The sequence below is a fragment of the Petaurus breviceps genome, unplaced genomic scaffold (assembly GCF_028583685.1).
Source record: "Petaurus breviceps papuanus isolate PSGF00001 unplaced genomic scaffold, PetGlider_PUasm1.0 91041, whole genome shotgun sequence".
NCBI classification, from domain to species: domain Eukaryota; kingdom Metazoa; phylum Chordata; class Mammalia; order Diprotodontia; family Petauridae; genus Petaurus; species Petaurus breviceps.
The window spans coordinates 7,828,946-7,842,900 of NW_027187400.1; positions in this window are offsets into that span (position 1 = coordinate 7,828,946).

A 13,955-nucleotide genomic window follows, 5' to 3' on the forward strand; every position below is an offset into this window, starting at 1 on the left:
TTCTTCTTCTTCTTCTTCTTCTTCTTCTTCTTCTTCTTCTTCTTCTTTGCTTTTTGGAGGGGGAGGGCAGGGCAATTGGGGTTAAGTGACTTGCCCAAGGTCACACAGCTAGTAAGTGTTAAGTATCTAAGGCTGGATTTGAACTCAGGTTCTCCTGACTCCAGGGCCAGTGCTCTATTCACTGTGTCAATTAGCCACCCCAACAAATCTTTTTCTGAGAAGGCTCATCAGACTACCAAAGATTCCCTGCACAAAAGGGTAAGACCTTGTGGTCTCTGACCAGAATAATCTGTGAATAGAAAAGTCTCAGGCTCTACCGTTTTGTGACAAAGATCCATGTGCATTATAGGCCTTACGATTAGAAGGGACTTCAGACATCACCTCATCCCCATCCAGCTCCCCCCCCGCCCCATTTGGCAGATGAGCAAACCGAGGCCCTGGGCCTTGCCCACTGTCCCACAAGTAGATTCAGATCTCGGTTCTCTGACTTTAAAGCCGCAGCTCTCTCCACTCTGCCATCTCAGATTGTCTAAGCCCAGTTCTGTGGCTGGCTAGGGGATCATGAAGCCAGACTCATCTAGGACTGGGTCTCAGTTTCCACAGACCTGGTAGGATGTGATGTTGCTAAGAGTCTACACAAGGGTCTCGAACCCAGGGCCAGAAGCCCAATGCGATCTAAAATGGAGTGGTATCTCCTACCTGTGAAGGAGCTTGAAAAGCCAAAGTGAAGAGGCCCTAGGCAGCCACAAGGGGAGAACTATATTCAGACCTGTGCCCCAAGAATATCACTTGAGTGGTCGTGAAGAGGACTTGGAGAGACATGAAAAGACTGGAGCTGAAAGGGTTCTTGGCAATCATCTTAGACATCCCCCTCCTTTTACAGAAGAAGAGACTGAGGGTCAGAGAGGCTGAAGGATTTGCCTGGACTAAGGTGGGGGAGGAGGTGAGAAGCCATATTATTATTGATGATGAAAACAGTCCAGATCTATACAACACAAAAGTTTACACAGGGCTTGCCCTACCATCACCAGGTAGGTTGGAGGCAGGTAGTGAGAGTATCCCAGAACCCCTAGGATGGAAGGGGCCTTCAGACCAGACCTAACAGAGACTCATTCTCTGACACATCTGCAATAAGGCAGTCCCTTGTCATGGACAGCCTTGGTGATTACTGGGTGTCACTCAGGGCAAGGCATTTAACTTCTCCCAGTCTCAGCCTCCTAATCTGTGTAATGGAGGCCTAGAGCTCCTCCTGCTTAGGGCTCTTCTGTGGCCCAGATAAGATCACTAGGAAAGGTGCTTGCAAACAAACTCCACAGGGTGATTGACATCATGGCATCCTTACCCTCTCCTGAGGCAGCCTGGGACATTCTGGGAAAGCTCTTAGACCTAGGAAGGTTTTCCAGAGATCAAGCCTCGGTTTCCCTCTTTCTACTCATTGATTTTAGTTCTGTCTTTTGGAGCCAAGCAGAGCACAAATAATCCCTTTTCTGCAAGACAGAACTTCAAATGCATGAAGACAGCCATCATGTTCCCCTCCCCCCAACATACACCCACACACACATACACACTCCAGGGCACATTATGTACAGTTTTTTCGATCTGAATTTACAGGCAATGAATCCAAAGCCATCCACTGGATCCCCTTCTCTGAACATTTTTCCCCTTATTATTGTTATCACCACTTTACAAGTCCAAGGTCACTAAACATCAGGATAGAATTCAAAGCCAGGTCTCCTAATACCATATCCAGAGGGCCATTTGATAATGATTCTGTGGGGTCACTCAGACAGGAGTCAATGGGGGATCTAGGGAGGGGGTGTTTCAGGAAGGTATCTTCTAGGGTTTCTAGCTAAGAATTGCAAGGATGGAAAAGATAGGCAGGGGCCTAGGTGGGGTGGGTGCTACTCTGGAACCTGGGTCTCTCCTGCCGTGCTGGGAGGAACAGGAAGCTGGGCTGGGGGAGGAAGGGAATGGGGATCCGTAGCCCCTGTGGCCAGCCCCACACCACAGGGCCAGAACTTGGAATAGAGAAGTGGGAGATATCACCTGGGGACGGCCACACTGGCCAAGGATGGAAAACCCCCAGTGGTCAGTAGTTGGAGAAACGGGAAGCAACCAACCCAAGGCTCAGTTATCCAAGGTACCATAGGTAAGGGCCTAAGTGGACAGAGAGAGACAACTCTCACCCCCACTTCTTGTCCCTACCCATGCTTGGCAGGTCAAACAGGCTTACACTGAGGTGGAGTAGTTCACATTCTCTGAGCCTCAAGGAAGGACAATGGAACTGAGAGAAGGAGCCTCTTCTAAAATAGGATGGAGGTGATTGAAAGATCTGCATTTGCTCCGAGATAGCTCCCAACCCAGCCCTTCTGGCCTGACCTTTCTACCATCTGAGAAATGCCACCACCCCCATTAGACCAGTCAAGCTAGGATGGGAGGGGAGATGGGGCAGAGGCTAGAGACTAGAGGAGCTGGGATCTCATACAGGGGGTTTGTAGAGGTTGAGGAAATAACTGCTCTAGAAGAGATGGGAGTAGGGGCAGAGAATAGGTGAAATCCTGGGGAGAGAGCTCCCAATTCCTCCTTTTCTCCCCCATCCCCATCCACACGTTAGAGCTGCCTTTCAGCAACTCATTGGATGACCTTGAGCAAGTTGCATGCCCTGGCCGAGCCTTCCTCTCCTTGGTAAAATGAGGGGCTTGAATGAGATGGAATAGAAGGTCTCCTTCAGCTCGGACATTCTAGGACATGAACCTGCAATGGCTCCTGAGTTAGGCAAAGTGACCCAAGGTCTTCACATACTCTGGGACCTGGAAGTTACTGCAGCCCTCCCTGTCTCCAAGCAGGATGTGTCGGCACCCCCAAACCCCAATGACCCATGGCCCTCTCCCAAGGGGCTCTGAGGAAGGCGGCTTCACTGTGCTCTGGTTGGGGAGGGGAGCTCCAGGGTCTCCCTCTACCCCAGGCCACAGGCACAGATGTACAGGTGCAGGCCCTCGCTGTTTGACCCCACCAGCGTTCTCCATCTGTAGAATGAGAGGGTTGGGCAAGGGGATTTAGAGGGGCCCCTCTGCCTGGAAAATTCTTTAGCTGAAGTTCCTTCTTGGTTCTGACATTCTAGGTCCTATGATCCCTGTGAGGTTTAATGTTCTATTTTTAAAAATCTTATCCAGCTTCCTATTCTATGTTTTCAGAACTCTCCAGCTCTGATATTGTGTGTTCTAAAGGCTTTTCCAGCTCTGATTTTCTGTGTTCTAAGGATCCTCCCAGCTCTGACATTCTGTTCTAAAGTTCCTCCCAGCTCTGATTTTCTGTGTTCTAAGGATCCTCCCAGCTCTGACATTCTGTTCTAAAGTTCCTCCCAGCTCTGACATCCTGTGTTCTAAGGGCCCTCCCAGCTCTGACATTCTCTGTTCTAAGGGCCGTTCCAGCTCAGACATTCTATGTTCTATGTTTCTCTCTAGAACAGCCTGTTATACTCCCCCAAGATAGGGATAGGTCTGACCCCCTGATCTTCTCTCTCTGACTGCAAACAAGGGTGCCAGCTGGCCACCCATGGGCATGGGAGGAGAGAGAACCTCTCCATCCTCAGTCAGCCCCCAGTTGCCCTGGGGGCTTGGAGGCAGAAGCACCGCTCTGGCCCCAAGCACAGAACATTGGCCCGGGGAGAGCCACTGGCTTTTAAACAAAAACAACATCATTAAATATATAAGCTGAGAGGCTGGTGGGGGCAGGGGGCCTGGGCACTCAGCCGTGCAGGGCCGCCCAGCCCTAATGGGTTATGAAAGACACTCTGTCTGCAACCGCCATCTCGCGGGGAGCTCAGGTCAGGGAGCCAGGGCTCAGACCCTCAGGGGACCAAGGGGCCTCCCACGGCCCTGGGGGCCTCTTCAGGGGCCGAGCCCAGGCTCCATCTGCAAACAGCCTCCCTGATTTCCTTCAATATGGCTGGGAAACTGGGAGGGAAGGAACTCTCTGATCATCTCACTGACTCTAAGGTGTCTGGTACTTAATGTCCTCTTTCTCCCTGGGGGATTGCATTTTAAAATAACAGCAACAGTAATCTTTTAAAATTATAAAACAGGTCATGATTCTATAGTCAGCAATTACTAGCATCTGGCCCTTCCTCTCCATTCCTAATGAGAGTGCCACGAAATAAGTCAAGGATAGGATTGTTATCTCTCCTCACCTCCATTGTACAGCTAAGGAAACTGAGACTCAGAGCTGGCTGGGGCCATAGAACAAGTTGTCTGAGGTAGAAAAGACCTCGAAACATAGTATATCAGACCTGGGAGAGATTTTAGATTATGGAATGTTAGAGTTGGAAGAGGTCTTAGAACTTGGAATGTCAGAACCGGGAGGGACCTCAGAACCCAGAACGTCGGAGCTGAAAGTGTAACACAGTTAGTAAATGTCTGAGCAGCAATTTGAATCCAGGGGCTCTGAGCTTAATGCCAGGACACTTTGCTGTCCCTCACCACCTTTATTTCTAGAGGCAATATTGTTTACCCCAAAGCAACGACTCTTTAATGGTGGAATTTCAGGCATCAGCCAGGAACTTTTGGACATCTGCTAGATATCTATCTGTCCGCTGAAATCCTTTTCTGATGCCTCATCTTGTCATGGAGGTGATTTACAAAACTGGAAAGGCTTCAGGCACTTCCACTGGTTGACTGCATGTCTCATGGTGCAAGACCAGCCTAGCTTGGTGTGGTGAGGCTTGGCCACCTGGGGATGAATTGTTTTGGCTTCAGCAACTCATGAAATTGATTGTTAAGGTGGGAAGGAGCTGTGATCTGCTTTGGTGAAGGGAATACTCACATTATTAATATCTCAGATCTATTAAAATTTTGAACTGTTGCAGGGGAAAGAGAGTCAAAGGAGCTTAAAACCCTGCACTGTCATTTACTACCTGTGTGACTGCAGTCAACTTCTCTGGGCCTCGGTTTCCTCATCTGCAAAATGAAGAGGTCAGACTATATGACCTTTAAGTTCTCTTACGGCACTGACGTTATTTGTTTTAAGTTCCTTCTTAGCTCTGACGTTGTTTCCAGGTCCCTCCTAGCTTGGACATTCTATGTTCTAATACTTTTTTAACTATGACATCCTGTGTTCTAAGGGCCCTCCCTGCTCTGCCATTCTGTGTTCTAAGGGCCCTTCCAGCTCTGCCATCCTGTGTTCTAAGGCCCCTCCCAGCTCTGCCATCCTGTGTTCTAAGGGCCCTCTCAGCTCTGACATCCTATGTTCTAAGGGCCCTCCCAGCTCTGACATCCTGTGTTCTAAGGGCCCTGCCAGCTCTGACATCCTGTGTTCTAAGGGCCCTGCCAGTGTAGACTCCTATGGTCCTTGAATGAATAAATGGAAGATTGGGGAGCAGGTGGAATCAGGCAGTCTGGCTAGGAGCCTATTTGTAGTCTCCCAGCTGACCCAGGTTGAAGACCTTGGGTAGGGTGAGGATAGTAAGAATGAAGAGGAAGGGCCAGATGCTAGAGTCATTGCTGAGGCTGAATGGACTGGAATCGATGGCAACATTAGCAGCAGGCCCAGCTGGCCAGGCCAGCTGATCCCGACCCTGAACTTGGCAGAGGGCAGCCTTCCCTGAGGGCAAGGAAGGCCAGTTCAGGACAGAAGGGGCCTCTGGGGTGACATGGAGATCAATGGAGGATCAGAAGGATCAATGAAAGATCAGCCGGGGAGGCAGGCAGTATGGCCCTGGTCCCTGAGTGCCACACACAGCTGACCTTCTAGTTGCCTCTTCTGAGAACTGGCGGGATTGGATGGGTGGGCTGAAGCAGAGGTGCTCCTGCTCCGAGCGTCCAACATTTTTTGTCTGAAAGGGTTCCTGACCCCTCCTAAGCCATGGGTTGGATTTGGCTAGACCTAACTAAGTTTGAATCCAATTTCCGACACTCCCATGACAAGTCACTGGCCTCTCTTGGCCTCAGTTTCCTCATTACATAAAATGGGGTGGTTGTACATATGGCAAAAGTCTCATTAGCAGAGCTGGAATTTGGGGTAAATGGAAACTTAGGAGGGGATGCATCCTTGGCTGGTATAAAAGTCTTACAGGGGATCAAGACACGCTGATAATATTTCTCCTCCCAACATGGTCCATCCCATGTTCTCTGCTTAGTTGCTAAAGATTGCCTGGCTCACAGGCCTGTCCCTTGCCCTCCCAGTGCTGGCCACACTTTTCTTCCCAGATCCTTAAAGAACCAGGAAAAAGGACCCATTCGTGAATATTGACAAGACGAAGTCTGATGACCCACTTTGCTTAAATTGTTAGCTCTGAGGTCCACCACTCAATGAGCTCTGAGCTACTTTCAACCCCCACCCAAAACCCTAAACCAGGGGTTCCCAAAATGGTCTGGGCTGCCAGCAGGGAATATGAGAAGCTCATCAAACAGGGGCAGGGGAATATTTGATACATTACTATATTGTCCTATTGAAGTAAATCTATTTAGTGTTTTATGTGCACATGTATGCATGGTCACCTCTAAAATTTATTACTTTTCATGCCAATTAGGGAGTATAGGGTGGTTTACTGAAAGCCAAAAAAACTGAGGAACAGAAAAAAAGTGTAAATACCAGCCTTTCATCCTCCAGCCCTTCACTCCCCAATACCCCCCTCACCTTTCAGTCCCGAGGCTCCCTCAGCCTATCTTATCCCCTAAAGCAGCCAGGCGGTGCAGTGGGTAGAACACTGAACCTGAAATCAGGAAAGCCTAAGTCTAAATCTAACCTGAGACACTTCCTAGCTGTGTGACCCTGGGCAAGTCACTTAACCTCTGTCTTCTACCCACTCTGGACCACAAAACACGCCTACTACGTGCTCCCCATCCCCTCAAGTAGATCCCTCCTAAGGCCTTTGTTCATTCATTCATTCTGCATTTATTAAGCATGTATGGAGCACAAGGCTGTGATGTGGGAGAGCTATAAGATTTAGAAGAGACACACTCCCTATCCCCACTCATTCATTCATCAAACATTTATTAAACACGAACTAGGTTTGTTTTTACTTGTTGACCTGTGTTCATTCCACACTTGTATAAGCATAACTGAAGCACAGGGTGGCAAAGTGAATAAGGAACTGACTGCGGAGCCAAGAAAACCTGGGTTCAAATCTAGCCCCAGACAATTCTAGCTGTGTGACCCTGGGCAAGTCACTTATCCTCTCTGTGCCTCTGTTTCCTCTTCTGTAAAATAAAACAGTTGATGGTCTCACCTCTAATTCTGTGATCCTCTAAGCTGAGTAATGGATGAAGAAAAAAAGCATTTATTCATCCCTTACTATATGCTAAGCCATAGGAGCTGGAGAAGGAAATGGCAAACCATGCCAGTATCTTTGCCAAGAAAACCCCAAATGGGATCATGGAGTCAGAAACCATTGAAAAAGGATTAAAGGGGTGGCTAGGTGGTGCAGTGAATAGAGCACCAGCCTGGAGTCAGGAGGGCCTGAGTTCAAATGTGGCCTCAGACACTTAACACTTACTAGCCATGTGTCCTTGGGCAAGTCACTTAACCCCAACTGCCCTATCTTCCCTCCTCCAAAAATAAAAAGAGAAAGAAAGAAAAGGATTAAACAACAGGTACTAAGCCTTGGAGGAACAAATGCAAAAAGTAAATACAGTCCTTCAAGGACCTTTCATTCTAATGGATAAAAGCCCCAAAATGGCAATTCTAACTGCATCTTAGAGGAAGGGTGTCATCAGTGGAGGAGAAAAGAGAGAGAATCAGGCTGTGAAAGTCAGGCCAGCTTTGCTACCTATTCGCTGTCATTCTCTTTCTCTGGGCTGCAGTTTCCTAATCTGTAAAATGAGAGGCTTGGGCTCAATGACCCTAAGGCTCCTTCCGGCTCTCTGTGACCTCCTTGGAGCCTTACTAAATCTCAGCCTGGAAGGCAGGTTAGATGGGTGAAAGTCCAGGTTAGGCTGTTTGTCTCACCTCCAGCCTTCTGGATCCTGGGGCTGGCCGAGCTATTCTCTTGGCACATTTATTCATTGGGAATTTAGAAGCTGTGTGGAAGCACCTGCAATCCTGCTGAGTACATCAGGAGTCCAGCCCAGGGCTGGGCCCAGGCCTAGAAGGCTCCCAGGGATGTTTTCTCGAATCTCAAGGTCGTACCCGATTTTACCAGCCTAATATGATGAGGGTGGGGGGAGGAGAGCCCATCCCAGACCTGTTCTGGGGCTGCTGGCTCAGCTGGGAGAGACTGTCTGCTGCCTTTCTTTGTAACACACCAGCACTTAGACAGTACCTTGTATGCAGTAGGCACCTAATTAATGTTTATTGCCTGACTGTTTGAAGGTCGGGTCTCAGTATTGTCCCTCATCTTCAGTTTCCTTAGGACACTATTACCCTGAGTTGTCTTCTGAGACTTGGACCTGAATCAAAGTAAGGCAGGCCTGGTGGGTTGAAGGCACTGGCTGGGCAGGAGGAGGGGAGTTCCTCTGACTTCTGCCGAAAGACTTCCCTGAATTGGATTGGGAACCTTGGGGCTTGGGTTCTAGAACAGGTACTGGACTTAACTTGGTTTGTAAAATGACCTCAAGCTGGTCATTTCACTTCATAGGCCCCAGTTTAGCTTGAACATAGTAACACCCACCTAACCTGCCTTCCTGGCTGGGATTTAGCAAGGCTCCAAGGTCATAAACAGAGAGCCGGAAGGGGCCTTAACCCAATTGAGCCCAAGCCTCTCATTTTACAGATTAGGAAACTGAGGCCCAGAGAAACAGAATGGCTTGCCTGAGGTTAAACGTGAAGGTAGCAAAGCTGGGGGAATCATAGCATCATAGGGGATGGAGGGAAGTGTTCCAGGGAGAAGACAAGAAGACCTTCTGGCTTTCCATCCCCCAGCCTCTAGCAAGCCCCCCATCTTACTTCTCCTAACGCCTCCAAGGCTGGTTTGGGAGGCCTGGGAACCCGGGTGGGCTCTGCACCTACCCCAGCAGGAAATGAAGCAAGAGGGCCTGTGGTTCAGCCACAGAGAAAGGCTAAAAATAATGATCTGCAGCTCTTGGGGAGGTGAGCAGCCTGGCTGGACGGGGGACATGGAGGCCTGGGAGTGACCACAGAAGGGAGGGAGATTGAGCGGGGGGCTGGGGCTAGTTTCCAGTCTGGCCTATGGGGCCATTTGCTCCCTGTCTACATGAGGGTATCTCTCCTGTCACCTGAGGGGTGGGTTGGGGAAGATATGAGCCTGACAATGCCCAGGAAAGCTCTGGCCAAGCCCAAGCAGGGCCCTGGGAGGATACTTGGTTCCTAGACCATTCAGGGCCCCATTGATTCAGTGGGATGGGACCCTAAAAAAAGCTCTAAATCTAAAACCAGAAAATGGTCCCATGATTGATTTTCCACCCTTAGATGACTCAGGTGACCTACATTAGCGGCGACTACAGCCAAGACCAAGTACCTTCTCCATGAGCCAGCGACCCAGGCCATCCCCCTTCCCAAAGGAAGGAAATGCCGACTTACATTATGACGGCCTTCTGAGATAGCCCTGGAATGTCTGCATTCTCTTCCTATAGGTTCTAGGCTTGGTGGGAGCCACACTGTTGGGAAGAGAGGCCCCTCTCCCAGCTGTGATGGGTGGGGCCGTCCCTCTGATGGCTCCTTGGGACTGACCCTCTAGGAAGGTGCCAGCTCACAGATGTTTCTCTTTCCCTATGGAAGGAAAGAATGAACTTCGGCCTTGGGTGTTTGGACGAATGGGTTTCAGTCCCCTGCCTTACGTGACCTTGAGCAAATCAGGATGGTAAGAAAGGAAGTGTTGTATCTGAAACAGAAGACCTAATTCCAAATCCCAGTTCTGACACTGTACTTCTCCAGGCCTCACTTTCCTCATCTGTAAAATAGGCCTGGGATTAGTATGGGAATTAAGGTTTCTTCTTTAATTTACATCCCATGATTCTATAAGATACTTCCTTTCTCTGGGTCTCAGAGAGACCTTTACAAAAAAATGAGGGGCTCAGAATCAATTACCTCTAAACTCCATTTCAGACCTAAGTTTCTATGAGCTTCCCTTCACTCCCTCTTCCCTAGGATCCTCAAGTTGCTGCCTCTCCTCTCTTCCCCTCCCCATCCCCCTGAAAGGGTGAATGGAGAGGTTCATCGTCATTGGTGGGGAGGAGGTGAGTAAGAGTCAGGCGGGTTCTGGTAAGTGTTTAACAGCTGGCTTTCCAGAAAAAAAAACTAATGTACAAATCACATACTTTGAAGTTTAATATGCTTTAGGAACATTTTTTCCATCACTTTCTTAAGTCTAGACAATCAACAAAGCCACAAACCAAGTCCTGCTTTGTCTTGATGGTTTTTTAAACCAATTTCAGAGGCGTAAATGCTCACAGTGAAAATTTAACAATTGGCTCCCTAGCACACCCCTGTGATTAGGTTCAAGGCCATGGAGTATATGGAGCTCAGGGCCAACCTCGGAGGAGATATGGGGCCCAGGTCTGCTCCTAGGAGGCATAGGGTACACACTTTAGCATAAAATTGGGTTATGTTGTGGAGAAGAGGGCTGCATGTGAAATCATGTGACCCAGAGAGCCCCTTCCCCCCCATCCCAGCTTTAGTTTCTTCTTCTGGAGGAAGCTGGGCCTCTAAGGTCTAGAAGCCTATGGAATCCTGCCCTTGGGAGTCTGTTCCACATCCCAAATAGAATGTTAGGACACAGAACGTCTGAGATAGGAGAGGCCTTAGAACACAGGATGTCAGAGCTAGGAGGAAGCTTAAGAAAGAGAATATTAACACTGGAAGGGCTCTCAGCACATACTAAAGTTGCAAGTGTCTTTAGAGCTGAGAGGAGCCTTAGAACAGTGAATGTCAATGATGGGAAGGCCCTTAGAGCAGAGAACATCAGAGGTGGGAGGGCCCTGAGAACACAGAACATCAGTGGTAGAAAGACACTTAAAACACAGAATGTCAGGGCTGGGAGGACTTTAGAACAGTGAGTATCAGTGATGGGAGGGGCCTCAAAACCCAGAATGTCAGAGCTAGGAGAGGTCTTGGAACCCAGAATGTTAGAGGTGGGAGGACCTTAGAACCCAGAATGTTAGAGGTGGGAGGACCTTAGAACACAGGATGTCAGAGCTGGGAGGGCCTTAGAACACAATGTTAGAGGTGGGAGGACCTTAGAACACAGAATGTTAGAGATGGGAGTTACCTTAGAACCCAGAGGGTCAGAGATGGGAGTGACCTTAGAACCCAGAATGTCAGAGATGGGAGGACCTTAGAACACAGAATGTTAGAGGTGGGAGGACCTTAGAACCCAGAGTGTCAGAGATGGGAGGGAATTCTCTTTCTTGCTAGATAGCAAAAACCGAGGCCCAGAGAGGGTCTCTAAGTCACCCAGTGTCACAACTGGGTGGTGAACAGAACTCACGTTAGAACTCAGGCCTCCAGCTTTCCACTTTCACACCATCTCCTTTTCCCCATCCCACCCCTCCCTCACTGACTGGAGAAGGGATTTCCTCTGATCTGGTATCTCTGGTCTGTCTGTGGCTGGGGGCACAGGGCCCAATCAGGGGGCTGGCATGGGGGCTTTAAACTTCCCATTCCTCCTTGGACAAAGCTAAGAATCATCATTCATCAGAGCTGGCTCTGCTCTGCTGCTGGCTCCCCAGGCTAGGAAAGGGACTTGGTGGTGGCTGTAAGACCAGTCCAGAACTTCTTTCACAGTAGGTGCCAGACATTCCCCACTGTGCCTGACCAAGTGCCTCATGTCTCTGCAGACTAAGAAAGTGTCAGCCCAACAGCCGATTGATTGGCAGGTGGTCGAGGTTCAATGGCTGTCTTGGTCTCAAGAAGCAGGAACTTCCCTGTACCCAGCCAGGAGCTGCTTGTCCTCCCCACAGAACTGGCCCCTCTAATGGGAGGGGGGGGAGAGGAGGAAGGCTTAATGGTCCACAGTCTCCCTCCTCTCTGCGGCCTCCCAGGCCCAGGCACGACTCAGTGGTCTGGAGCAGCTTACTCTCCACTGACTGGCGGTTGAGACACAAAAGCCCCAAACTGCCCGGCCGTTCAGAGCCCAGCCTCTAATGCCTATTGATTGAGGGCCGGGTTGTGGATCGTGCTGCCCAGGGTTCCAAAGGTGGGGATGGCCCCAACCCTCCGCTTAATTAATCAATTGGTTTCTGATCAGTAGGGCTGTCAGGAGGCCAAGGTCAGAAGTGGCTTTACATTCAGGGATAGCAGGAGGAGGGGCAGGCTGGTGACTGACTTTGAACTCTCCTTGTGGTCAAGATTCCTCTGAAGTGGAGGAGACTCTGAAGGCATCCAGCATTCAGAGAGAGAATAGGGCCTCATGGAGTGTGGCCTGGCAGAGCTGCAAGGGAACCTAGATTCCAGGATTTTAGAGTTGGAAAGGACCATAAAGTGCCAGAGCAAGAGGTGACACTAGAAAAAAAGACTGTTAGAGCCGGAAGGAACCTTTCCACAGAGGCTGGAAAGTTAGGACATAGACTGTGAGAGCCAGAAGGAACCTTTCCATAGAGCCTGGAATGTTAGAACATAGACTGTCAGAGCTGGAAGGAACCTCTCCATAGAGCCTGGAATGTTAGAACATAGACTGTTAGAGCCGGAAGGAACCTTTCCATAGAGCCTGGAATGTTAGAACATAGACTGTCAGAGACGGAAGGAATGTTTCCTTGGGGCCTGGAATGTTAGGACATAGACGGTCAGAGCCGGAAGGAACCTTTCCTTAGAGCCTGGAATGTTAGAACGTAGACTGTCAGAGACAGAAGGAATGTTTCCTTGGAGCCTGGAAAGTTAGGACATAGACTGTGAGAGCCAGAAGGAACCTTTCCATAGAATCTGGAATGTTAGAACATAGACTGTCAGAGTCAGAAGGAACCTTTCCTTAGAGCCTGGAATGTTAGGACATAGACTGTCAGAGCTGGAAGGAACCTTTCCATAGAATCTGAAATGTTAGAACATAGACTGTCAGAGTCAGAAGGAACCTTTCCTTAGAGCCTGGAATGTTAGAACGTAGACTGTCAGAGCTGGAAGGGTCCTTAGAGAACCACACTCCCTAGGCACCCACCAAAGCACTATCAGTTTTTCAAATGAGGAAACTGGGACCCAGAGGGAGAAGGAGCCTTGCCTTGCCACCATAGCCCTGACTACTATCCTAGTCTCCTAACTGGTCTCACTATTTCTCTACCTTCTGGATTTCCCTTCCATCCATCCTACTCACTTCCCTACAACACACGTGATCATACCCCTCCATTGTTTAAAAGTCTTCACTGGCCACCCATTGCCTGTAGAATAAACACCACTCTCAGCCTGGCATTCAAGGCCTCCATGATCTCACCCTATTCCTGCCATACTGCTCTTCCCCTCAATCCCTTGGCTACAACCACACTGGTCTACTCCGTCATCCCTCTTAGAGTAGCAGATACTTTCCCACCGTAGCACTTTCTTCTAGGAATACCCCCTCCTGCCAACACATCTGCTTATAAAATACTGCCTGAACTTCAGAGCCCACCTCCAATGCCACATTCTCTGGGTTACCCACTTTGATCTTCCTCCTGTGCTCTGAATGAGCAGTGGTCTCTCCTACCCTGGAGATCATACAGTTTCTTATTTGGGACTCCTTATGACCATCTATCTTATATCCTTAGACATCTGGGTACTTCTATTGGCAACTAAGTAATACAGCAGATAGAGCATTGGATTCAGGAAGACCAGAGTTCAAATTCAGCCTCAAACGCTTACTAGCTTGTGTGACCCTGGGCACGTCACCTAACCTCTGTCTACTTCAGTTTCCTCATCTGTAAAATGGGGATAATAATAGAACCTATCTCCCAGGGTTGTTGTGAAGATCAGATGAGATAATAATTGTTGAGTGCTTGGCACAATGCCCGGCACATAGTAGGCATGATATGAATGCTAACTATTATTAAGGATGATGATGATGATGATGATGATGATGATGATGATGATGATGATGATGATGA